Source organism: Schistocerca cancellata, chromosome 10 (assembly GCF_023864275.1).
Source record: "Schistocerca cancellata isolate TAMUIC-IGC-003103 chromosome 10, iqSchCanc2.1, whole genome shotgun sequence".
NCBI classification, from domain to species: Eukaryota; Metazoa; Arthropoda; class Insecta; order Orthoptera; family Acrididae; genus Schistocerca; species Schistocerca cancellata.
This window is the reverse complement of record NC_064635.1, coordinates 3,314,964-3,328,984: the sequence shown is the minus strand read 5'-3', so window position 1 is coordinate 3,328,984 and position 14,021 is coordinate 3,314,964. Positions and strand designations below refer to the sequence as shown.

The following is a 14,021-nucleotide window of genomic DNA, read 5'->3' as shown; positions in this document are numbered from 1 at the left end:
AAAAATGGTTCGAATGGTTCTGAGCACTATGGGACTTCTGAGGTCATCAGGCCCTTAGAAGTACTAAAACCTAACTAACCTAAAGACATCACACACATCCATGCCCGAGGCAGGATTGGAAACTGCGATCGTAGCGGTCGCGCGGTTCCAGACTGTAGCGCCGAGAACCGCTCGGCCAGTCTGGCCGGCGATGAACCCAGGTCAAAGTGATACGGCAAAGGGGTCCTTCTACTCCGTATCAAGTAACTTCCGGAGTAGAACGAGAAATGATACAGGTTGTCACTTGGTGCAATGTTGAAGGCAACTTCATTCCTCCAGGATGTATTTTTTAAAGGTGAGAGAAAGAAGCCTGAACGATGAATGAGAAATCAGGGTATGTGAACTCTAACACATTGATGAGTGTGATGAAAGAGCAGTTTATTCCCAGGAAAGAACAAGGAAGTGTTCCTAGTGCTCGGTGGGTACTCGCACACTACCGAACCAGATGTTGCAGACCTTGCTACGGGAAACTATTTGATCACGATTTGTTTTGCTCCACATTCAACGAAATACCTTCGGCCTCTTGACAGGAGTGTTTTCAAATCACACAAACGAGCTATATCCGGAGCAATGCGCAAGTGGAATTTCATTGTCTCATCCTGGACGTGAAGTCTTCCCCAGTGAAGCACGGAAGAAAGCTGCTGTTCCGTCCACAGCTCAGTCTGGTTTTGAAGCATGCGGCTTGTACCCACACAAACCGGGAAGAGTTACGGAGGAGGCACTTCGAATTACTGAAGTGCTCGCTAGAGCCGTGGCAGAGGGTGGGGGCGGGGGTGGGCCGGGGCTCCTCCCCCGCAGAAACGCGACGAGGCGGGGGGAGTGGGAGTGAGCCGGCGGCAGGAGCGCGCTTTGTACACATTACTGCTGTGTCTCGCCTGGATTGGGCACCATCCAACCGGAGGAGAAGAAAAACAGTTAAAAGTTCTCACAGAGCAGGATCGAACAGAAGATGCGAGATCTGGGTCACAGAGAATTGAAAGCAAGACATCCGCTCCAAGTTAGTCCAGGATTAGTCAAGCAAGCAGATCAGCAGATGACAGAGTAAGTATAGTGTGCCGTGCGCCACGAACTAATGCGGTAAAAATGGACGACAGGAGGACTGGATTCAGTGTGGCACTTGCAACAGAATTGCAGTGTGCAGTAACTGTGCAATAAAACTGATTTCATCTCGACGCAATCATATTATTTGCTGCTTCTTAAATGCATTTATATGTTTGTTTAATATTTTCTTCTTTATAATTACCTTTTCGAAATATGTACTTGGCTATACTGTATTATAAATGCACAAAACTTGCACTGGAATCTGCTTCCTAAATAACTGGCATTTCACCCCGCTGTGCTCGGAGTGAAATACGTGAACTACATTGCTCATACAAATATTCAGAACGCGCATAATTACTGATGGTAGCGTGGCGCCAACTGCCCTCTACATAGAATAGGCTTCTCAGTGAAAACCACTTTATTGGCGAACCTGAACTGCCGGCTCTTAACTCACCTTTTGATCCTCCGAACCTTGAGATGGGGGATCTTCCCCCGACCCACTCTACGGAACAATTGGGGTACGCAATTCGACGCACTGCTGTCGAGTTAGGCATTTACGAAATTAGTAAGAAAAAAAAATACTTGCAACGACAACCATCGCGTCAAATTTCACATTTTTGAGCACAAGTCTTTGCTTTTAAGCTCGCTGCGGACGACCTAGTCGTCCACTACCCGAACAGTCGTCGCTTGCAGAATAATAAAGTTTTAAAACTTCGGTAACGTGGAACCTGATAAATAGTCGTTAGTAGGGAGTGGCGTAGTGAGGTGTACTCACTCAGTGCTCGCCGCTGCCGCGATGCAGGCGGTAGGCGCGTGGCCGCACCAGCCGCGCCACGAATAATCTGCGCGCGCGCTGCAGCGGCCCCGGTCCCGCTGCATTCCGCCGCCGGCGCCCGGGGGCGGGGGTGGCGGCAGCGCGTGCGGGGGCGGGGGGCACCCGGAAGTGGACCTGCCCGCGTCCTCCTCAGCGCCTCAACAGACTGGCTCCGAGGCTGAGACGTGCGCAGTGCCGCCACATTCACGTCCCGCCGTGCGCATATTGAGACCCGTGTATCATTCTTTGCCTGCGACGGTTGGCGACGCACTGCGCTGACTGAATCGAGGCGCGCGTCCTGTAATCCCTCTCAAACGACTTCACAGAAACTAATCGCTTATTTTTACGTTACCTGCAACTTTATGTGTTAGCTTTACCGTGAAGTCCACATCACCTCGCTAATGGTCATACTTATTCGCATTTAAGTAAGACACTGCGAGAAATTCGAAAAGTTTGCAACGAAAAATACGGGTCCCTATGATATTGCGTTTGGTGCATAGTACACCGTATGTTCTCGTGTATGAGACGCAACAAGAATATTGATTGTTTCTTTAGGGTTGCCCCCAATCTCGAGAAAACGGATTTTATGTAGTACATTCGCTTTCGATCGCACGTGCACGAGGGTGAAGTATTCGTAACATCCCTCATATCTCCTAAACTGGTCGAGATGGCGAAACAAGATTCTGCCAATGATAGTGCACAAGGAAGAGAGCATTTTGTCAAAAGACCAACACACAGAACTTTCTTACCTACAGGAGCATACCAAAAGCTATACACTTTTTTTCCTCAATCCAGTACTAAATTTTTGAGTATAACTATCAGCAGCTAATTAACAGAGAATTTCCCACCACGAAAATAAACGTAAAATTTCTTCTCTTACGTCACTGTAAACCGACACAATGACGTTTCCTGTAAGTTATTTACTTCTCTGTTCGCTAACTGCTTTCTTAATGAGGCACAATGTTCCGGGAATCTGTCGCAATAGCTGCTAGAACGTGTGTTTATGCAAATTATACTGTGTTTTAGCAAAAGGATCACAATTAAACCCGTCAACAAGACAAATGTAGCCATTACTTATAAATGATGATACATCTTCAAATGAGAAAAGGTTAATAATTCACACAAAAATAAATCGCCAATTTTCTTGCAGTTCTGGCAAACCCAACGTATTTTCAACAGTAAACGACTAGAGTGGAAACTTTCTGGAAGATTTTCTCCTCGTATATCTGAGAAATATAAAAATAATGAGGAGTGTGTGCTTCACGTGTAGTGACGCGCAAGCGCCAGACGTTGGTAGGAGTGGTTTTGGCTTGCCAACCTGACACTTATCTGATTCACGAATAAAAAGGTTATTAATGAGAAAAGTGAACAGCTGATCCTCTGCACAACATGACGGTCAGTGTATTGGCAGCAGCTGAGAACATGGAAGGTCGCCAGGTGTGCTTTGCGAGGGGAAAGAGTTCACGTCGTTCGAAAAACATTGTCACGAGTTTAGTTCTCCCCTTGTCAGCAATACACTTCGACAAGTAACACATATGAAATCACCACACTGTTTCAGGGTACTCATACTTACGGAATAATACCGACCACTTCTTCATTTGTGTAGCCTTGTGTATAATTAGTTTATTAATGCTGATAATGGGTAAGCAACCACTGAAACGCTTTTTCTCGTCACTACGCGCCATTTGAAACATTGTCATTTGTTTCTCGACTGTTTCGAGCTTGTACTGAAAATATGATGTCGAACTGCACGTAGTGTAGTATTGCTTATTACATCCGAAATAGCCGGCCGGAATGGCCGAGCGGTTCTAAGCGTTTCAGTGTGGAACCGCACGACCGCTACGGTCGCACGTTCGAATCCTGCCTCGGGCATGGATGTGTGTGATGTCCTTAGGTTAGTTAGGTTTAAGTAGTTCTACGTTCTAGAGGACTGATGACCTCAGATGTTAAGTCCCATAGTGCTTAGAGCCATTTGAACATCCGTAATCACAGTCAAACTTGTATGCTTCAGACCTTGGACGCTTTTTACCAGGAGCACAAATGGCGTACACCTGTGGAAATTCCCACTTCTGGAATTTTTGTGGCAGATCATACAGATGCGGCAGCGCAACAGGAAGCACGCAGACAATTTGGAGTTTTTATGGGTGCAATAACAGCCCCTACAAAAGATGTATGGGAGTCACGGGTTCTGTTCTGACTACTTTCTTTAATGGCGCGTTTCGATGTGTACATCATCAGCTTTGTTTCGCACTCTCTTATGGATAAGATACAAGACTCCATACCTGTGTATGAATCGTTATCCTTAAGCTTCATTAATATGATAATGTACAAATCGAAACGCGTCACCAACTAAAGTAGTCACCACGTAACCTGTGACTTCCACCCGTCCTTTTTGTAGCGGCCACTGTAGCACTGATACAACCTTCAAATAACGTAAAAATGGGCGCGTACTTCTTACGTGACTCCACGTTGTTTCACAGTATAATATCCAAAATTTCCTGCCTTGGTTCTGGCTCACATAATTTTATAATATTCCTTACCATTTCACTACCCTCGTCCTTCCTAGCTGAACACATTATGAAAGCAGAATATAATTATAGCCCCAGTGCTTAATGGCTCGCCAGTCTTTGAATTGTACATTGTTTTTGACAAAATAAAAACAATAACGAAACAAAAAAGCAAAACTATACAGATATAAGTAACCGAAAAATATAATACTGAAAAAAACCGAGAGTGTAAGTGCCAAAAAACGAAACACTACTCAGTGACAAAGTTGAGGAGTAGGGCAATATTTTTTCGGGTGGTGCACATTACCAGTGGCCACAAGCGCGTGTCGATTTGCGCTAAGACAACCCGCCGTCGTCAGTTCAGCCGGCGGTTCTCTGAAAGCTGGCTGCGTCTGACACCACAGTCCGGGAAGACAGCGTCCCCCCACACAGAACGCCGGCTGACGCGCGAGGGAAGGCGATGTCACGCGGCCCCCAGGTGCTCTGCAGTTTTTCTCAAACCAATTCCGTAAAACATCGAATTTCTCACATCTCATAGCCTCATTCGTCAGCTTTGCAATTTCGTTAATGGTCACACTTACCGTTATATTGCAACATGAAGTAACGTACTAAACGAAATTCGAATACCCAGAATGAGATTTTCACTCTGCAGCGGAATGTGCGCTGATATGAAACTTCCTGGCAGATTAAAACTGTGTGCCGGACCGAGACTCGAACTCGGGACCTTTGCCTTTCGCGGGCAAGTGCTCTACCAACTGAGCTACCGAAGCACGACTCACGCTGCCACCTCACAGCTTTACTTCTGGCAGTACCTCCTCTCCTACCTTCCAAACTTTACAGAAGCTCTCCTGCGAACCTTGTACAACTAGCACTCCTGAAAGAAAGGACATTGCGGAGACATGGCTTAGCCTGGGGGATGTTTCCAGAATGAGATTTTAACTCTGCAGCGGAGTGTGCGCTGATATGAAACTTGGGAGCTTGGGTAGCTCAGTTGGTAGAGCACTTGCCCGCGAAAGGCAAAGGTCTGGAGTTCGAGTCTCGCTCCTGCACACAGTTTTAATCTGCCAGGAAGTTTCGAAATTCGAATAGTTTGCAGTGAAAATATGGGTCACTCCGAGTTTGCTTTAGCTGTATATTGGGTCAAACATTGCTGCATACGAAACGTACCTAACGTTTTTTCTTCTTAAAACTTCACGCAAGATCTATGTCCACCTCCAATCTCAAGAAAATGAACTGTATGTAGTGTACTCATTTCCGTTTGTGCGCGCTAATGATAAGGGAATGTTAAATATTGATACTACCCCTGGTATCTCTTAAATGGTCCAAGGTACTGATATCACATTTTGGCAAACGGCAGCACACAAAGAGGGCAGTATTTTGCCATATGCTAAATATACCAAATTACCGACAGACGCACTCCTACGACCGTAACAGGTCGGTATAATAGGCCATAGTAAAATGTACGAGCCGGCCGCGGTGACCGAGCGGTTCTAGGCGCTTCAGTCCGGAACCGCGCGACTGCTACGGTCGTAGGTTCGAATCCTGTCTCGGGCATGGATGTGTCTGATGTCCTTAGGTTGGTTAGGTTTAAGTAGTTATAGGGGACTGATGACCTCAGAAGTGAAGTCCCATAGTGCTCAGAGCCATTTGAAAATCTACCAGGATGGACAGAGTGCAACCAACCTGCTGACGCATTCCTGTGTCTCGCTAAGGGTCGGTGAGGACGCAGAGGCAGGCGCGTCTGCCACTACCTGTGCTCTGGTTTCGTATCGGCTACACATGTTGACAAGTCTAATAACTGCATTTCACTGCGAAATGGGAGCTAGTTCAATATCGCGAAAACACGAATGCTTCGGGAATGAACGCAGTGAGCATCAATTATCTGCCAGTGAACCGTCAACTAGACTAGGTAACAGCACAAAGCGCTACTTACTCGTGTGCAGAACGGAGAGCAACGAATATGCGCTTCACTTCTCGCAACGGCAATGGGGAGTCTCTCACCTGCAAAAGAGCAAGGAAGAAAATGTGATGAACACGCAACGTAAATTAGCAACACGGCAAACAGCAGCTGCTGGCAGATCTCCGCTTCAGTCTTGGCTACTGGCTACTTTGTTCCGCAGTACGTCGTATCGCTGAAACGCACAGGGAGATGGAGCAATACTTAGCGTCGAGAAAATGTACAGCCAAAATGGTGGACTCAACTGGGCTTTCACTGCTGTCTTGGAACGACTGTGTTTGATGCGCGACGAGAGCCACTCTGGACACGAGTGGACGAGACAAAGTGTTCGTGGGCGCTGGCGAACCTTCCGTCCTCACAGGAGTGGCGCGACCAAACGGCCGAATGAGATGAGGCACACGAACACTTCTCACGACAGCGTTAGCTACCAGCTCTAGTCGTTCCGTATAGAATCACATCGCAGAAGTGAATATTCCCAAGGACTAAAGATCGAGCGAGTCTTCTTTTACTGCAGTTGGAGATATTTTTCTAGTTCCTGAATTGCATGTAGAAAGGAGGGAGAGAGAGAGAGAGAGAGAGAGAGAGAGAGAGAGAGAGAGAGAGAGAGAGAGAGAGAGCCAGCCGTATGCTGTAGACGGACATGCGGGTCGCCGGTTCCCTTACGGCCTCCCGGAGGTTTTTATCTAAGATTGGTAATTTCTGGAAGAGTTTTGCGTCCATGGTGCTCTGCCGTCTACACGATGTTAATGAATGATATATATCTAACGAAATACGCTAATAGTATGTCCCAAATCGCCGCTTTTAAAAGAGAAGAAAAACTGGATTCTTCTCTAGCTCATACCTCCGGTTCAATTGGCAATAGAATGGTAGGGTCAAATGTCTTGGGCAGCCCTTTGGCTACGGCGCAAGGTATCGATATTTTTTTTCAACTTTTATTTCTCAGCACAACCTACCGTGCAATACCCCCAGAAACTTTTCAGGCGCTGACTACCCTATATATTTTTCGACAGGCGCTGCATTTTAGTTCATAAACTCCAGACCAAGAAAACACCGTGAGTTGTACAGAATAGCAAGTGTGTAGTCTTTTCCGTTCCGTGATGTCAATCGGATCTGTAGGTTCGTTTTCCGTACGGCACACGAGTGAATTACACTTATGTACTGGGCAACACAAAATTGTGGAGATGTCTCACGGTCAGCTACATACAGCAGACGGAATTCAGTGTTACGTGTTGTGTACCTTCTGCATGACCGCTCAAGACGGGCAGCCTCGTCTGTGTCGGTGTACATCTACACAACGTCATCCGTCAATTTCTGGACGCTTCTGGGACTGACTTACTAAACGGGTAGTTCGCTAGCACATGCATGTAGTGACAGTTCATTCTTCTCAGATTAGAAGGTAATCCAAGATTATACCAAGGCATTTTCGAAGAAAAAGTTTGGATTAACCTTCCCCTGTTAGCAGTGAGTGTCGGGCACGTACGGTGTACACTAGGGCCTGTCACACTGCGGCCCGAGTTGACGCAGCCATGTTTACTCGGCGCTGCTCGCACCGCACACAGCTGCCGACGTTATCGGCAGCTGTGGTGTGGTTGTGGCGCCTGCGAACCCCAGCCCAGCCCAGCGGCGAACCCGCGCGTCACTTGTCCGAACACGAGGTCGGTCCTGACACATACATGCAGTGACTATGTTGGTTGTTTAGAGGCGGCGGGGGGAGGGGGAGGGGGGCGGACAAAACAGCTCCGTCACCATTTCCTTCTTCCTATAAAAAATGTACACGAGGGAAACAAATAAAACAAACAAGACTTACTGCATAAAACCTGGAAAAAAGAGAAACAACGCAAGAACTACAGAAGGACAATAGGCACTACAATGGACAAAATAAGACAAGAAAACGACAGAGACGCAAGGAAGAGGTAGAAAACAATATAGCAGGCGACCATGGCTGGCTGATCACGATAATAAAAAAGGATAAGCCAGCCACTCTGCAGCCCATTAAAACCTCCAGCGTAAAACCACTAGGGTAGAGAACACAGATTGAGAAAGGTCATGGACTAAAACACAACGATAGAAGCAACAACCCCCCCCCCCCCACCTATAAAATGTAAAACTAAATCAGCCGATGAGCAGTTGTCCGCTGACAACAATGGTAACGAGTCTGGTAACTGAAAGTTCCGTCGCAGGGCAGCTAAAGCGGTAGAGTGCAACAGAGTGTGGGTTAGCGTCAACTGGCCGCCGCACCGACGCGACACCGGGGCGGGGCGGGTCTTCACGGCAGAAGAGGGAGTCGCGACTCAGCCGGGCGTGGCCGACGCGCAGCCGCCACAGGACCACAGAGTCCCTGCGAGTGGCCCGCACGGAGGACTTCCACACATTCGTAGGGTCCTTCACGGAACGCAGTTTATTGGGCGTACATAGACTATGCCATTCGGTACGCCAAATCCCAAAAAATCCTTGCGGGTGACTCTGTACTAAGGAATCCCAAAATCCTTGCGGATGACTCTGTACTAAGGCTGGTACACACTATGCCAACGAACGACAGCCAACCGCTTCGTTAGCCGATACTTGCTTAGTGTGAGAGCACGAGAAGCGGTTGACTTCGTTCGCGGTCCGTACTGTCGGCAGTCGGTTGGCGTCGCGACCCCTCTCCTAGTGTGGATGCCGGGTCGAATACCGGTTGGTTCAGCAGTGATTTGTCGTCTCTCTAGAACCGGTGTTTATTTAAGTTTTCAGGGTAGCCAGAGGGCGCGCACTTAGTATGTTTCGTTAACCGCTTTCGCTGTTTAATTTAACACGAGCATCATCAGAAACTCTGGAATTTACAGTTTAAACTACAGCAGTTGGCTGTCAAATAAAAAGAGCGAAACCAGTCAGTAACGCGTACTGAGTGCGACTTTCGTCTGTCCCGAGGAACTTCATTTCAGCAGTCGTTGCTTCCCCCGGAGGCAATGTCGGCCCTCGTTAAGCGTGTGTATTTATTGTGTTTAAAAATACTGGTGCATAGAGTGGAATATGGAGAAAGCGTTAGACCTGGTTGACTTTTATCGTGAACGGGAATGTTTAAGGGCTCCTATGAACTGCGATTACAAAAACAAAACTGAAGAGACTATACGCCTGGAGGTAAATAACTCAGCTATTTGAAAATGACACGCACGATATGAGAAAGGAAATGTCTCCACTGACATCTTTTCGCCGTGAACGACGAAGAGGAACAAATAAAACTGGGACTGACTATTAACCTTGTGCTGCAGGTACAGCTCTCCTAAAAGAGGTGTCACGTTAGCAAATTTTAGAGCCTACACAATTCTATAGTAATTCCCAATCTGTTGCTTTCACTAGGGAAAAAAATTATGAAACAACCCACATTCCGATTCAGCTTTTAAGTAAACGTTAATTTTGTCTCACCACACTGCTCCCTACATTTCAGAAGACAGGTCGTCCACCAGCGTCGTTTCTTCTTCTTCTTTTTCTCATCATGTCTTACAGTAAAATAAATGCTGCTTCTGCGACGACTTCTAAATCCACATCTTCCCTCGTAACTCTGGCCGGAGCCCCCTGGGCCCGAGCCCTTCGCTCGGTGTGGGTGGGAAGGCGAACGCCGGTGCACTGGCGACCCTTGCTGTGTGTGTCGTCCGCTGGCGTCGTCTAGTCCGGCGTGTGCGAGCCTGCAGACGACGCAAGTCTGACGCACGTCACACTGTGGAGTACCGACCACGCCCCACGACAAGGTGAACTGTGAGAAAAACATAGCGACACTGCGAGTCTCCTGCCAGCAAACACTGAAGCTCTTGCGTATCTGAACAATTTCGAAATTAAATATGCGACAGGACGTCACCACGCAATATGCAGACACAAATCTCCGAAGTTTCTAAATGTATTCATGTATAAATTAATTGATACTTCTGAAAGAAGACACCTGAATACATAGGAAGGTCAGAACGAGCTGGCGGCATTAATTACCTCGGAGAAATATGAAAACTGGAAACTAGCTGCAGAGACGCCAAAAATTCGGGCGAGAAAAGACGGCCAATGGTTTGCGCACGAGCCGTGCGTTATACAACGGAAACGCCGTGTGCACGCGAGCGAAACGGAAACACTACAACACGGCAACTAAAACGAAGTGTATCTTCTTTTCAGTCGGGTTCGCAGCAACGAGTATCATAAATACGAAATTTTGTAATGAACAGTCCCATGTAAGCTGCAAAGCGTGTAATTAGTAATCCTCCTCCTTTACTGCAAGCCTGTTTCGGCTACAGCACCACCCTCAAGTAAACCTGTACTTGTTACATTTGGTGAGTCTCCTTAAGTTTATAAAGTTGTACAGAGAGGTGAGTTTCCAAACGTACTTACGTCTAGTTGGAATAGATGACCCTATTGCATCAGTGAGAAAACTGTCGACAGTGTATTTGTTGCTAGGTCGCAGTAATGACATAAGTTTTGTTTGTATAGAATATTTTTGAGAAATACTTTTGACAGCTGGAATCATATTTTGTTCTCGTTGATGCTTTATGTTTACCGTGCAATCTTTGCTAGTGAGTAATGTTAGCTGGGGCATCGGGAAGAATTAGAAATACACGCACATACAAAAAATTGTCCAAGCGATAAATGAACAAATCGATCTCAAACACACAAAATATCTGGGAAATTTTATCGACATTTTGGAAAACGAGAACGGATAAAAATCGCAGTAAAGAGGAAAGCAAAGATAGCCACAAATACAAATAGTAACAAAATTATAAAAGCACTGAAACGCAACTAACATCACATTGTATAGCAGAGAGTGCACTGTAAATATAAAGCACCGACGACAATAAACTGTCATTCCAGCAGTCAAAAGTACTTCGCAAAAATATTCTATATGAATAAAACTTACGTGATTATAGCCATCCAGCAACAAATATATAGTCGATAGTTTACACACTGATGCAATATTAGACGTAAGTAAGTATCCAAACTCAGCTTTCTGTAGAACTTTGCAAATGAAAGGAGACTCACCAAATATAACATTTACAGGTTTACTCGAGAATGGCATTATAACCGATACAAGCTTGCAGTAACGAAGAATGACAACTAAGGTATTTGCAGCTTACCTGGAATTGTTCATTACAAAAGGAAGTATGTCTGTATGACAGTGAAAGCGTTCGAATGATGGAATGTCTAAACTAATGGAGGCGCAGAAATTTCGAAATGCGTGTTCTCCGCAAAGTAATGGATCCAAAGATCACTGACGGACAGTAGGCTGTAGGTCACCAGGAAAGGAAGGAGCGCACCACGAAAGAGAAGGGTTGCCCGAGGCGGTCACGAGGAGGAGGAGGAGGAGGAGGCCGACACACGTCACACCAGACAGGTGTTCCACGGAAGTGAGACACGATGTTAGAAGGGCCGCACTAAACCGAGGAGGGACACCTCGGGCCAAAGTGAGTACATGTCACGTCAGTGGTGCTCAGCTGGAACAGGGGGCGCGCACAGCGAGGAGGACAGTCTTCTTGTAATGTCTTAACGTGCACTTTAATAGCTGTTCTCGAATAAAAAGGAGAATTTCGATGTAACTCTGTTATCTTACTTTAATGAAAATGATTTGAATCTGACACGCATCTTTGAGGTCTACGGTGTAGTGATTTATCTCCTGTCTAGTTTGAAGAGCATCCCAATAATAATGTTACGTTTCAATTTTAATATAAATTCCGACTTGTAAATGATGTAGAGTTTGTAAAAAAAATAAAACATCGCTACTAATTCTCTCAATCCTGAACATTTACAACCAGCCTCCAACCCAACCGCTCCCAGGCTATGTCTGACATGTTTCCTGTAATGAATATTTATTTCCAGAGAACTAATGTCTGTCAAGTGACAGTCGCTAAGCAATACATCAACACTGTATCATGTTTAAGAAACATCCCTTGACGTAAAATGTATAAGTTTTTCAGACTCAAAAACAATTGTGCACACGAAGTAAAGAGACGTCCGTGAAACCGGATGTAGTGTTGATCCGTTACTCGACGTCGGTCGCTTGACGGACACTAGCAGGTCGGAGACAGAGACGCACGGAAACAGCCTCGGGCAGTTCGACATTGCCTGTCCGCCTAAGGCCTGGCCAGACAGAATCCGGCCTGCCGCTGCGACGGACGGCGCAGCGGTGGGCCGGACCCGTCAGCGGCCAGGGACGCCACACAGGCAACGGCCAGCCGTCCGGCCACAGCGACTCTTGATGCGTCAGCTGTTACACTGTGGAAAGGGCCGAACCCCATTATTAAGCTTGCATGCGTAGCGCGATTGTCTTGGCGTTAGACGATTTGGAATCTTCACGCGGGACACGTTATCTTTGTGGGAGATCATTTTTTTTTTTTAATTGAGAAATGAGTAGTTCGCTCTAGCGATACGAAATGGCACCAAGAAGAGAAGATGTTGGGTGCACGACATTAATAGCAAGAGAGAAAGCTTAGGAGAATACCATCGTCTGTGTATTGATCTAGAGTCTGACGAAGATAGGTTCTTCAAATATTTTCGTATGTCGCGAGAATGTTTCGAGGAAATGCATCATCCCGGCGGGGTCGGGGATTTTCTCTGCCTTGTGATGACTGGGTGTTGTGTGATGTCCTTAGGTTAGTTAGCTTTAAGTAGTTCTAAGTTCTAGGGGACTGATGACCATAGATCTTAAGTTCCATAGTGCTCAGAGCCATTTGAACCATTTGAAATGCATCGCCTGATAAAAAGGTAGCACCGAGAAGTGCAGAAGGAACTGGAGAAAGCCAATTGATGCAAGGCACAGACTAGCCGTTTGTTTGAGATAAGTTTTACCGTTTGTAGCCTCTTTGTGTTCAAATAGAAGTCATATAAATTATTCCATTTTAGTTTTGCTGTCTCATATGAAAGGTTCGGCGGAAGAAAGTGCTATCCCACAACGTAGTTACGAGTGCAGTGATAAATTTATCTGCAGTGTTTACGAATACAGCAAACGATAGTAAGATCTAGTTCCGTATGTCCCGCTAGAGAGAACTTTGTACTTAATAGATTGTTTTGTTTCATTGTATTCATACCATTCTCATTGAATTTAAACAAACATATCTTTGGCCGTTAACTTATCCATTCGTTCTATCGGCATAACAGATTTTAATCTTTTCCAGATACTTGCCTACAGGCGACAGTCACCAGATCATAGCTTTCTCTTTTCGGTTAGGACATTCAACAGTCTCAGATATTGTGAAATAAGTGTGCCAGACAATATGGGCTGTTCTACAGCCCAAGTATTTACATACTCCTACAACAGAGATGTGGAAGAAATCTGAAGGACGATTTCTAGAACTTTGAGGTTTCCGGACTGCCTTGGAAGCATAGACGGTAGGCCTATCAGCTTAAAATGCCCGAAGGATAGTGGATCCCAGTTCTTCTGTTACAAACAGTTCTTTTAGCTAGTTCTCCTGGCGATCGTTGATCCATACTACGGTGTTTTCAGTAGTTGATATTGGAAGTTATGGACGTCACAGTGACAACACTATTTCTGAGAATTCAGCTTTCTATCAAGAGTATGTCGAGGGCAAAAGTATTCTACCTCCAAATCAGGATCGCGTGTATCAGACAAAAAGTTGTATTCTCTCACCGCCTCTGTGTCCATGACGCATGCACTACGAGCTGCAAGACATAAACCGCCTCAAGCCGCTGCTTCCAG

General features: G+C 46.1%; 1 protein-coding gene across 1 annotated transcript in view; it reads right to left on the bottom strand.

The window, feature by feature from the left end:
* LOC126106792 (alpha-(1,6)-fucosyltransferase) overlaps positions 1–14,021 on the bottom strand; it is a 345,214-nt gene that overhangs the window by 320,724 nt on the left and 10,469 nt on the right. The window contains exon 2 of the mRNA XM_049913180.1: positions 6,335–6,402. The gene's annotated coding sequence lies outside the window, so the exon portion shown is untranslated. The remainder of the gene's footprint in view (positions 1–6,334; positions 6,403–14,021) is intronic.